This window comes from Panicum hallii, chromosome 1 (assembly GCF_002211085.1).
Source record: "Panicum hallii strain FIL2 chromosome 1, PHallii_v3.1, whole genome shotgun sequence".
Classification (NCBI taxonomy): domain Eukaryota; kingdom Viridiplantae; phylum Streptophyta; class Magnoliopsida; order Poales; family Poaceae; genus Panicum; species Panicum hallii.
The window spans coordinates 11258231-11271310 of NC_038042.1; the positions used below are offsets into that span (position 1 = coordinate 11258231).

Consider the following 13080-nt stretch of genomic DNA (forward strand, 5'->3'; position numbering starts at 1 on the left):
GCAGTCTCGGGAGCCTCCCGGCTCCTCGTGTTGCCTGTCACTGCTCGTCGGTGGGTTTTGACCGACAACAGTCGCCAATGTTGAACGCCCGACCCCGCACTCGACGGTCGTGATATCGTTGCAGCGCTTGCTGGTACTTGGCCGATAGGAGGAGGGCGATGTCGCGTCTTTGTCGAGTTGGTCCATCGCGCCTTCGAGGGATGCCTTGGCCTATTGTTCGTCGTACGCCCTAACTCTCGGTGCTTCATTGTCTAGGTTGGTCGGGAGGACCACTTCAGAACTGTAGACCATGAAAAAGGGGGTGAAGCCGGTCGCTCGGCTAGGAGTCGTCCTCAGGCTCTAGAGAACTGCAGGGAGCTTGGCAACCCACCGCCCGGCGAAATTCTTCAATCGATTGAAGATTCTAGGCTTGAGTCCCTGCTAGACCATATCAGTCGCACGTTCAACCTGCCTGTTCGTGTAGGGGTGCGCCACGGCAGCCCAGTCGACACAAATGTGGTAGTCATCACAAAATTTGAGGAATTTCTTCCCTATAAACTGCATACCATTATCTGTGATGATGGAGTTCGGGACTCCAAAGCAGTGGCTGATGTTGAGGAAAAATTCCACGGCTTGCTCGGATCCGATCGTCGCAATCGGCCATGCCTCAATCCACTTCATGAACTTGTCAACAGCGACAAGCAGATGCGTGTAGCCCCTTGGAGCTTTCCTGAGGGGCCCGACCAGATTGAGTCCCCGAACCGCAAATGGCCACGTGATGGGGATCTTCTGGAGTGCTTGTGCTGGTAGGTGGGTTTACCGAGCGTAGTATTGGCACCCTTCGCAGGTGCGCACGATCCATCCTCCGCCACCGTAGTTGGCCAATAGAAGCCTTGCTGGAACGCGTTCCTGACAAAGGTCCTGGGCGCAGCGTGATGCCCACAGACCCCACCATGGATATCCTTCAGCAGTTGTTTCCCTTGTTTGATTGAGATACAACGTTGCAGGATCTTGGTGTGACTCCATTTGTAGAGCTCTCCCTCGATGACGATGAAGGACTTAGCACAGCGTGCGAGCTGTCGAGCCTCCGTCTTGTCAGCCGGGAGCACCTCGCAGAGGAGGTAGTCAAGATAAGGCACCCTCCAGTCGACCGGAGGGTCGGGCTCCGCCGCTGGTTCCCCGTCAAGCTCCACGACCTCGAGGTCAGAAGGAGTCAGCGGTTGACGAGCCCCCATGCCCAAGGCAGGCAGTTCGTCCTCGGCCCGATCTGGCTCCTTGTAGCGGATCGAGGGCTTATACTGATTGCTAGCAAAGATGCCGGGCGGAATGGGCTGGCGGCTCGACGCCATTTTTGCCAATGTGTCGGCTGCCTCGTTGAGCCGTCTTGGGATGTGGTTAAGCTTGAGGCCGTCGAACTTGTCCTCCAGCTGATGGACCTCTTAGCAATACACAGCCATCTTGGGACTGAGGCAGCTCGACTCTTTCATGACCTGGTCAATGACAAGTCGTGAGTCACCTTGGACCTCAAGTCATCGGATGCCCAGCTCGATGGCGATGCGTAGGCTGTTAATGAGCGCTTCATACTGAGCCACATTATTTGAAGCAGAAAAATGAATACGAACCACATACCTCATGCGCACGTAGAGGAGAGACAAAGACAAGCCCCAAGCTGGCACCTTTCTTCATCAGCGACCTGTCAAAGTACATCGTCCAGTACTCCTCGTCGACGGTTGCCTGGGGCATCTAAGTCTCGGTCCACTCTACGATGAAATCGGCGAGCACTTGGGATTTGGTGGCCATCCGAGGGGCGTATGAGATTCCTTGATAGATTAGCTCGAGGGCCCATTTCACGATCCTCCCGGTGGTGTTCGGGTTGTGAACGACCTCGCCATTAGGAAAAGACGTGACCACCATCACCGGGTGTGACTCGAAGTAGTGGTGCAACTTCCTTTTGGCCATCAGGACAGCATAGAGGGGCTTCTGCATTTGGGGGTAGCGAGTCTTGGCGTTAGCCAGGATTTCTCTTACGAAATAAATGGAGCGTTGCACCTTGAGGGCGTGCCCCTCCTCTTCCCGCTCCACGACCAGGGCGGCGATGATCTCCAGCATTGGTCGGTCGGTGGGACCAAGATCGGGGCCTCCATTAGGAGCGCTTTAAGCCTGTCGAGCACCTCCTGAGCCTCGAGGGTCCACGTGAAATAGTTGGTCTTCCTTAGAAGCCAGTAAAGGGGAGGGCCTCGCTCACCGAGGCATGAGATAAAGCGGTTGAGTGCTGCGAGGCACCCTGTTACCCGCTGAACCCCCTTGAGGTTCTGAATTGGGCCCATCTTGGTGATGGCTGCAATCTTCTCTGGGTTGGCTTTGATGCCGCGCTTGGAGACGATGAAACCGAGCAGCATGCCCCTCAGAACTCCAAAAACACATTTCTTGGTGATGCGGTTTGCTCGGAGTCTGGCGAAGGTTTGCTCTAGGTCAGCCACCAGTTGGTCGCCCTGCTTGGATTTGACCATGATGTCATCCACGTAAGCCTCAACGGTTTGCCTGATGAGGTCCCCAAAACACCTGAGCATGCAACATTGATATGTAGCCCCCGCGTTCTTCAAACCGAACGGCATGGTGATGCAGCCGTACGATCCGAAGGGGGTGATGACAGAGGTCGCGAGCTGGCCGGACTACTTCATCGTGATTTGATGGTACTCGGAGTATGCATCAAGGAAGCAAAGGGTTTCGCACCCCGAGGTTGAGTTGACTACTTGGTCTATGCAATGCAATGCTTTGTTGAGGCCCATGTAGTCAACACACATCCTCCATTTCCCGCTCTTCTTTCGTACAAGAACAGTATTGGCTAACCACTCGGGGTGAAAAACTTCCTTGATGAATCCGGCCACCAAAAGCCTTGCAATCTCCTCGCCAATGGCCCTATTCTTCTCCTCATCGAAGCAACGCAGACATAATTGCTTAACCGGCTTGGAGCCTGGCCTGATCTTCAAGGCATGCTCGGCAACTACTCTCGGTATGCCTGGCATATCCGAGAGCTTCCACGCAAAGATATCTTTATTGGAGTGGAAGAAGTCAATGAGTGCGCTTTCCTATTTGGGGGAGAGAGTGGTGCCGATGCGCGCCTTCTTGTCTCCGGAGTTGTCGGGGTCGATGAGGATCTCCTTGATGCCCTTTGCCGGCTCAAAGGTTCTGGCGGTTCGCTTGGAGTCTGGTGCCTCCTCCGTGGTTTCCTCCCTGATGACTGCAAGTTCCTCGAAGGCGATGACCATCGAGGCGAGCTCGCAACTTTCAACCTCGCACCGGTAGGCACGTTGGAAAGAGGTGCCGATAGTGATGACCTCATGCGGGCCTGGCATCTTGAGCTTGAGGTATGTGCAGTTGGGGACGGCCATGAACTTCTCGTAGCACGGCTGCCCCAAGATGGCATGGTAGGATCCATGAAATCCGACCACCTCGAAGGTGAGGGTCTCCGTTTTGTAGTTGGTTGGATCCCCGAATGTTACGGGAAGTTCAATCTACCTGAGTGATATCACGTGTTTCCCCAGCACGATATCGTGGAACAATGCTCCAGACGGCCGGATGTGCGACCGGTCGATGCCCATGGCGTCCAATGTCTTGGCGTACATGATGTTGAGGCTGTTGCCCCCGTCCATCAGTACCCTGGTGAGGCGCTTCGTGCCGACAATCGGATCGACCACGAGTAGGCATCTCCCTGGCTGCAGAACATTGCTTGGGTGATCGGACCGGTTGAAAGTGATGGCAGACTTCGACCACCGGAGAAACGAAGGCGTAGCCGATTCAGCCGTGTAGACCTCCCGTCGCGTGAGCTTCTTGCGGCGCCTAGACTCATAGGCCATCGGCCCACCAAATATCATGAGGCAGCCATCAGGGTCGGGGAAGCCATCATCTTTCCCCTCGGTGTCACCCTCCCCTGGCTCGGGTTTCTTCTTCTGCTCTCCCTTCCTAGAGCCCCTGTGACATTCAAGTAATTAGAAATATAGACACTAGATTTTAGTGTGAAAAGTGTATGCTTGCTATGGTGTATGTGGGTAGTACAAAGGAATAGGGGTATAATTGTAATTCTATAAAATATAGGCCCTTTAGTAATAATTGGGTAAGAATGGGAGATAGCATCAAAACCTAGGAAAAATGTGACACTAGGTGTCAAATTTAGGTCGCCATAGGAAAGAAAGTGCAAAAGATAGGTTGAATTCTATGAAAAATGGGTCTTTATGTGAAAATAGGGACCTAGATGTGATTAAAACAACAATCATGGATCCTTTTAAGAAAAATAGTTGAAATATAAAAGTAACTTTCAAATTTACTTTGGATCAAAAGTCATCATGACATGGCTTGAAAACTTGCAAAGGTGTCCAAAATTACATGAAATCTACCTAAGTAAGGACAAAACCTATTCAAATTCCACCTTTGCTCAAAATTTAACATGTAAAGCTATAACCTTTGGCTTTTTGAACTTGAACCTTAAAGCAATTTGTAGGGCTTGAAAAACTCTACAACTTTCATTTTGGGCATTTCCTCATTAAACCTTTAGATCAGTGGGAAATTTTGCTTTACCGAAAGGTCCTTAGAATCTTTTAGTTTTGCACATAGGTCCTTCGGACCTCTCCCTCGGGCACGTGCTGCTCTTTTCTGCTCCTCCTGCCGCTGGCGCAGTGCCTCGCTCCTGGCCGCCGCTCTGCCACCGCCGCCGCTCCACCTCCTGCTGGGATGACCCCCACGTGTCGTCCTCTCCCCTACCCCGGCCCTGTTCCCCTCCCCTGCTGCCCTTCCCCGCGCGCGCCATGAATTCTTGAGCCACCGTCGGCCGCCACGCCCCTCATCGCCGTTGCCAGCTCCTACTTGCACACACCGTACCGCTCTGGGCCTTAAAACACGCCCGACGACTGCTCTGTGATCTTGTTTGCTTGTTGCCGCACTTCTTTTCCAACGCATTCTTCTCTCCCGAGCTCGGCCTCTCACCGAAACCCCGCCGCCACTCCTGGCCACCGTCGACAGCCGCCCACATCGCCTCCGAGCCTCGATCTTGTGCTATCAGAGCACCACCGTGGCCCACTAGTGCTCTCCAGCCCATTCAATTTCATCCTCCCGCATCCGAGCCTCGTCTTCCACAGCTCCGGCCAACACGAGTTCCGCCGCCGTCTCCTGCTCGCCGTGGGCAGCCCACTCCAAGCCCTTCCGCACCCCGACAACCTCTCAGCTAGACTCCTCTCGACCCCGTGAAGCTCTACGACCCCTCCATTGGTTCCCTAGTGCACTGCATCAACTCCCCGACGCTCGCCGGCGTTTACCTCCGCCGCCGTCGTCACTGCTTCCGCCGGTTGCCCCTAATCCGAAGCTTGTGTTCCCAATTGACTGCACCAATACCTTCCCCACAACTCACTGGAGCTCATGCGCAAGTCCTTCACCGACGTTGGCCACCGGAGCATCACCGTTGTCATTGATCCCTCCGCTGCCGCTTTGGGCTCCAGTCGAGATCCCCCTTCCTAGCCGCCGTTACCCTCGACACGTGGTGCAATCAGACCACCGTAAGCCCCTGAAGCTTCCCCTCCCCTCGGACCTCGCCGCCGATGGCCCTCCCCGCCGGAACAGGCCGGTCAAACCCCTGTCTCCCCCTCTGACCACGGCTAGGGACCACGGGTTGGAAGACTCAAAAGCCCAGGGGGCTATCTGCAAAGCCTATGACTTAGAGGAATAGTACCATTAAGAACCTCTTTGTTATTTCTGCTGTCAATTTTGAAATTCCATATCAATTCAAGGAAAAACCATAAAAATACAAACTAAAATTTGTTGGATTCCTTATTTTAAGGTCTACAACTTTACTTATAGGTTGACTTTCAATTTCTGATTGGTTTGTGCTCTAATTTAAATGCCAAGTTTAAGTAGTTGTAAGCTAAGAAAATATATAGTAAATAGCAGAAAAATGGTAAAAATGTGAAATAAACTGTGTTAGTTTTGCTTTGACATGTAGTACTTAGGAAAAATAATTAACCTCCTATTTGTATAATATTTTCATAATGTGTGAGTTTAATTATGAATAATATCTATTTAACCTTGAATATTTAATATCTGTGGATTTAAAAGTTTAAAAATCATGAAAATATTTTGAGGTATTGTTCTTGAGTAGTGTAACCTGTCCCTAAATTCACAACCTAGGGTCAAGTGTAAAACAACCAGAACAAAAAGAACATGCTATGATAATGTTATATTCTTATCTAAATAAAATAGTCCATAGTTAAATAATAACCTAGGGTTAGTATAAATAATTAGCAAAGCAAATAGATAAAGTTATTAAATATAATTAGTTTAAATATTTAAACTAACTCAACATGTTACCTCATGCCATTAGTTAAATATTTAGGGTAACGAACCCTGTTACTTAATGTAATTAGGTAAAATGGTTAATACCCGATAAATGACTGCCCAGTAGAGAAGTAAATGATATGTGCGATAAGTACATTATATTTTCCATTGGATTGTAACTTTATCATGAAATAAAATAAAAGTACATGCAATCATTAACCTACATCTTCGCATATCACATAGACTCGACAACTCTCGCTGACGGCGACTACGAACTGATCCCGGAACAAGAAATAGAGCTTTCTGAAGACCCCGGGAACACCGTTGGAAATCTAACTGAAGCTCCGAATCAAAGTTCGGAAAACTTTGACACTCCTGCCCCCAACCCCACTCAAGAAGGCAAGCCCTGGACATAACCCCTACTTTATTTACACTACAATCTATATTATTTATACCTATCTATGCATTACGTTCTTAGGAATTGTATGAGAAACCCTAGTTAAATTTTTCTAGGAACCAGTGTATTGAATATTAGCACTTGAGTTCGAATAGCCGCTCTACTAATAGGACCGGTAGAAGTCGGGTGATTTCCTATCACTCGCGCGATATAGAAGTTGCAATGTTTACATTCCTGTAATCATTATAAGGATGACGGACGAGATTGTGAGAGGTATCATGGTTGAGATGATACCTGTCTGTATTGATGAATTTGATAAGGTTGCAGTGTGTGGTAGCGGTGGTTAAGCGTTTGAAAGTACTAGCCACATGCCGCGAAATATGGTAAGCGGTAAGCCTAGTAACCAATCGGCCCGAGGACTGGACATACCTCCCACCACTCGTATTTGGTTTTTCCTGTTACTCGCTTCGACGTGTAGGAATACGTGTTGCTGGGCAACCAGGAGTTCGGTCGAGTAGTCGCACTACAGACTTATGTCCTGCACATTGGATGTGCGTATGGTCCTGCAGTCGCTTGTGGTGGATCTGATCCATGAGTCGGAATGAAAGGCAAACGGTTGCTTCGGAACAATCTCTGGATGTTCCAAGCGTGTGAGTTAGGTTTACCCTTGCAAGGCTGAAATTCGATTCAGGAGTCGTCCGTTTCTTGCGGAGATTGAGACTGCTTGATCCCTTTGCCACATAGAGTAACAAGAGCAACCTATGGTTATCAAAGATGAAGTTTGGCTAAAGATTCTACCATGCTTGAATAATTATAGGTGCTTATCTAGAATGTTTATTCACCTAGAACTTGAAAGCTAAAATTTGAAATTAAGGATCTACTCTTTGTTGCTTTTCAGCTGAAAATTTTACCCACAACCATTAAAGCCTTCATAAGTCTAGTTACATGGCTAAATATATCATAAACGGGTAAGCCTTGTTGAGTATTAGAATACTCAGTCTTGCTTTGTGACTTTTTGTTCAGGTAATCCCCCTGACGACTCCGTTTTGCCTGTGCCGTGGCCTTACCCTCTGCCTGATGGTTGGTCTGTGGAGTGGGACCCGTCCTCGGCCAATACAGATACTACTGAGTGATATCATGTCAGGGCTAGCATGATATCCGTACCGGCGATGTGTACAGTGCCCGTGTTTTAAACTCTGCTGCCATGACTTGAAACTTAAAACGGTTTTGCAATAATTTTCATCAGTTGGGAACTGATGTTACCTTTAAACACTCATGTAATATACTGCCTGTGATGTAAAATGTGATGGCAATTGTATCTCTGGACTCGCCTTCGTGCGAGCTACCTTTTTTGATCCTGCAATCGGTGGTTTATCGGGATGTTACCCGACAGGCTAAGGGATTATACCGTTTGAAGTACGTTGGAGCCCTCAAGAGTAGACCCGCGTACTTGAGCCGGTGTAATTCAGGTTGGTTCTGCCACAACCCCCCGACAGGTACTTCTTCATGAGGGCGCAGTCCTTGTGCAGGTGCTTGACGGGGAAGGCGTGGTTCGGGAACGGCTTCTCAAGCATCTTCTCGAAATGATCGGGAGTTTCCCTAGTGGCTGCCTTGCCTCCCTTGCAGTCGGCGGTGGCCATGAGGGAACCCTCATTGTTCTTCTTGTTCTTCTTCTTCCCTGGACGGTTCGAGGCGCCCTCGCCAGCGCTCTCATCCAGCTTCGCCTTGCCCTCGGCACGGTCGAAGATCGCCCCAACCGCCTCCTCACCTGAGGCGTGGCTTGTTGCCATGTCGAGGAGTTCCTTAGTGGTTTGTGGGCTCTTGCGCCCCAGCTTGTGGACCAAGAACTCGTAGGTGGTCCCAGAAAGGAACACCCCGTTAACATCAGCGTTAGTGATGTTGGACAATGCCTTGCACTCCCTAGAGAAGCGTCGGATGTACTCGCGGAGAGTCTCTCCAGGCATCTGTTGGTAGTTCTTGAGGTCCCACGGGTTTTCGGGGTGTTCGTAGGTGCCCTGGAAATTCCCCACGAAGATTTCCTTTAGGTCTGACCAGTTGTGGATCCGGTCGGCAGGCAGATGCTCGAACCACGTTCGCGCCGAGTCGGCTAGGAATAGTGGCAGGTTATGGATGATGAAGTAATCGCTATCCACTCCTCCGGCCCGGCAGGCGAGCCGGTAATGCTCGAGCCACAAGCCAGGGTTTGTCTCCCTCGTGTACTTTGTGATGTTCGCTGGGGGACGGTACCGTGGTGGGAACATCGTGCTATAGATGCGTGAGCTGAAAACCCTGGGACCGGGCAGATCGGGGCTCGGGCTTCAGATTTCGGTGCTGTCGTGGCACCCACCACGGCGGGGGTGATACCCTCAGCTTGCCGCCGCCTGCTCGTCTTCATGCTTGCGCTTCTAGGTGTTGAGGGTGTGGTGTGCATCGTAGTTGGGGCCGAGGCGCCCTTGAACGGGGGCGTTAACTAGCCCTCCTCCCTCACGCGAGGCTTGGCGGACGGACACGGTCTTGACATCCCCTGCCACTGATGAGTGTTGTTTCGCGCGGAGCCCGCGTCGCCGGGACAACAAGGTCTACGCTTGCTGTTGTGCCGCACGCTCAAGGAGCGTGCATAGCTGGTTGTGGGCGTGGCGCCCCTCGGGTGTCGCGGGTTTTGGAAGCCCTTCGAGGAGAGCCGCCACGGCAGCGACGTTCAGGCTCAGCCGAACAAAGAGTGGGGCACCCTCATCGTCCTCGAGAATCCTCCGGTTTATGTCGCGGGCGGCGGCTCGTGCGTGCCCGCTGTCCCCACGACGACCGATCTCTCGCTCGAGTTCGTCGTGCTCCTGCTCCAGTTGGAGGTGTGCCTCCTCGATCTCTTTTTGCCCCATAGCTGCTCGAGCCACACGCACGGCAGGGCTTGGTTTTTCTCCCGAGCTCCAGCATCGGGACCGTTCGGGGGCGTGTTCCCATCGTGGGCACTTTTGATGTGCCATTCGGAGTGGTCCGCCATGAAGCACTCCATCGAGGGGTGATGGCTTCCCCTGCTGGAATGAGAGCTGGAGATCGCCTCCGAATGGCGATCTCCTTCGCAGGGGAGCGAACCGAAGTGCTTATGAGGCGATGTACGTCCTCTGCTGCGGTGTGCAAGCCAAAGGGAAACACCGTCGAGGTGCTCCCAACCATGATCTTTTGGGAGAGCAGTTCTCCTCCGGAGAGCTCCGCCGTGATGTTGGCGAGCAAGAAGAAACCCTGAAGCAAGTCCTCCTGGGTCACTCGGGGACCTAGGAAGGCGTGGAGCTGGGGCCCCAGCCTCTTGTAATCGAAATCGGGGAACCAGCTGCTCTCGGAGGTGCGGTCCTCCGGGGCGCGCAGCCGCAACCCTGGAGCAGCCCCAACCCATGATCTTTCGTCGTTCGCGGGGAGCGAACCGAAGTGCTTATGAGGCAATGTACGTCCTCTGCTACGGTGTGCAAGCCAAAGGGAAACACCGTCAAGGCGCTCCCAACCATGATCTTTTGGGAGAGCAGTTCTCCTCCGGAGAGCTCCACCGTGATGTTGGCGAGCAAGAAGAAACCCTGAAGCAAGTCCTCCTGGGTCACTCGGGGACCTAGGAAGGCGTGGAGCTGGCACCCCAGCCTCTTGTAATCGAAATCGGGGAACCAGCTGCTCTCGGAGGTGCGGTCCTCCGGGGCGCGCAGCCGCAACCCCTCAAAAGCCTCGACGACGGGGTCGAGGTTGGCAGCGCGAGTGGGTTGGATCGGAACGCGAACCTGCTCCAGCCCTCCCTCCATGGTGATGATGTAGTCCAGGCTCCCGAAACGCATGAGCGCGCCCGAGGGCCATCCTCCGGCGTGGTTGGCCATCCGCAGCTTGGTGGAAATGATGAGACGCGCAAAAGTCCCCTACCTGGCGCGCCAACTGTCGATGTTTCAGATCGCTGACTAGTGAATTTGTGTTTGCGCATCTGACTCGGATGGTGCGCAAAGAAAGACATAAGGGTCTATATTGGTTCGGGTGAAACATCCCTATGTCCGGTTCAAGCTGCTCGTGTTCTTGCACTTGCTTGCAGTAGAGGTTACAAACGGTCGGGAAAGAGAAAGGGCTCCCAAGTCTCTAGTAAAGTGTTTGTGCGAGTGCGTGAGTGTCTCTTGCCTCTTGCCCTTGGGGGGCTCCCCTTCCCTTTCATAGGCCAAGGGTAGGGGGTCAGATACACATGAGAGAGAGAGAGAGATAAGAAGCATAAAATGGAGGGTCCCTCGGATCCCGCTGCTCCATTCCTTGCGCGTGGGCCCTGTTGGCCCTGTAGATGATGGCGGGGTTGTCCCTGTGCCGCTCCCCGGCACGACGGGCGACGTGCGCTTCAACAAGCGGCGCGGGCCCCCGATGTTTCTAGCGGCGCGAGCCCTCATCGTGGCGGACAACGTGCGATCTGGTGAGATGGGCGGCATGAGCCCCCAGCGTGTTTTGGGCTTAAGCTCCAGCGTGGTGGGCGGTGGGCGCCTGCTGTTATGGCCTGTCACCTTCAGGGGTCACGTCGAGGCGTGCCCCACCTGTCCCTGTGTCAAAGGCTTTGACCCCGAACATGACCTTCCACTCCCGTGGGACCCCGAGGGCCCCACGTCCCTGAGGTGGGTACGGCCGAGCTCGTGCCCTCGGGGTCGAGCGAGGCAGAGCTCGCCCTCCGGGGTCAGGTGAGGCTGAGACCGTGCTCTCAGGGTCGGGTGAGGAGGAGGCCTCCTCATAGAGGTTAGGCGGGACCGGGGCAACACCCCTGGGGGTCAAGCGAGGCGGAACCTGACCCTTGGCGGTCGGGCGAGGCGGCTCGCGCTCCCCATCTGGGCCTAGTATTGGGCCGTCGATGTCCCTTTTGCCGGCGGACCGCCCACGGCTGTGCGTCGGCCTAGGCCTAGCTGTATAGTTGGGAGAATTAATCCGCGGTTAGTCTCCTAAGGACCTTACTTTGGGGTATCCGTGACATTTGCCCCTATCACCACGGGTGTACAAAAGACTCCTTTACCCGAAATTAATATCATCTAATTCTTGGGTGGGGAGGATAGGGAGAGTCTTTTGGTCATCAAGGACCGCTTTTAGCCCTATTTAGCCCACCTTGGAGGGGCTAAAGGGCTAATGGGGGCTAAAGTTTAGCACTCCATATTTAGCCCTCCTGTTTGGTTCTCCAAGAGCTACAATAAGGCTAAAAGTGGAGGGCTAAAGTTTAGCCCCATAGAACCAAACATGCTCTTAATAGTGTCTAGCGTATAGATTTTCGTGTTGATACTGGATCTTGCATGAGACCCAGTTATTACCTCTTTCTACTCTCTTTTATTTATTACGGTGTCACAAAAGCTAAAAGTCCTACGTGGCGGTATATTTAATGATATGAAAACTATCCTACATGTTGGGTTGGGGATCTCTTGTACTTTAACTCGCGTAGATGCACTAGCTATAAGAACGTGGTAGATTTAGGCTTCCTTGGTAATCGAGTGATATTAATAGAATTTTCGACTATTCAACCAATTTGGGTTGATCGGTGTTGGTTTGGATTTCGAGTGGATCCTACGAATCAAGCAACTTTTTCTTAGATTTTCTGAACCACTGGTTGCCTAGAGAATCCGCAGGCTGTTTGACAGCACTAATTTTCATTTGAAGATTGTATGTATGTCTTAAATGACTAATGTGCCCACGAATTGCATGACACATGTTGGGATGGAATATCCTAATGTCAGTAATTTCATACCATTATTGAGTATGATAACAAAATGTGGTCACATTCTCCCTCTAAAGTAACAAAACCAGATGGAGCAAGTAAACCCTGAATGCGTCGCCAGCACACGCTTCAATTCAATTGGCTTCAGACAGTTACTAAGAAAAATAGGCAACTGCCACATTTATCATACTTGTTGAAAAGTGAACAATATGAGCATACATGACATTATTCAAATAAGGACTTGAAGTACAGCATACTCCCTCCGACCGAGAATACAACTACATTTAGGTTCCTTTTAAGTCAAAGATTGTTATCTCTGACCAACAATACCTCTAAGAATAACCAGACGAATACAACTACTGTTTTTCAAATTGATACAAATTGCAAATTATGATAGTTGGTTTTATAATGAATCTACTAGCATCATTTTTACGTTGATAGTCTTTATAGTTTTCTTGCAATTCATAGTCAAAGTTGAAAATATTTGACTTATAACAAATTTAAACTTTATATTCTAGGACGGAGTACATGAGGAGCACAGTTACAGTTGTTGTTCTCTGAGCAAGTACTGAGACAGATATAACCAGTTATAGCAGGAGCAACATATGACCTGGAAGGAGCAAACCTATATAAAATCGATAATTTAGTCATAAACAGTAGAAGTGCAGAACTAAAACATAGTGCAGAA

The 13080-nt window shown here is 51.3% G+C and overlaps 1 pseudogene; it reads right to left on the reverse strand.

Moving 5' to 3' along the window:
- Positions 1-210: 210 nt before the first annotated feature.
- Positions 211-2594, reverse strand: LOC112895885 (annotated as a pseudogene).
- Positions 2595-13080: the final 10486 nt, after the last annotated feature.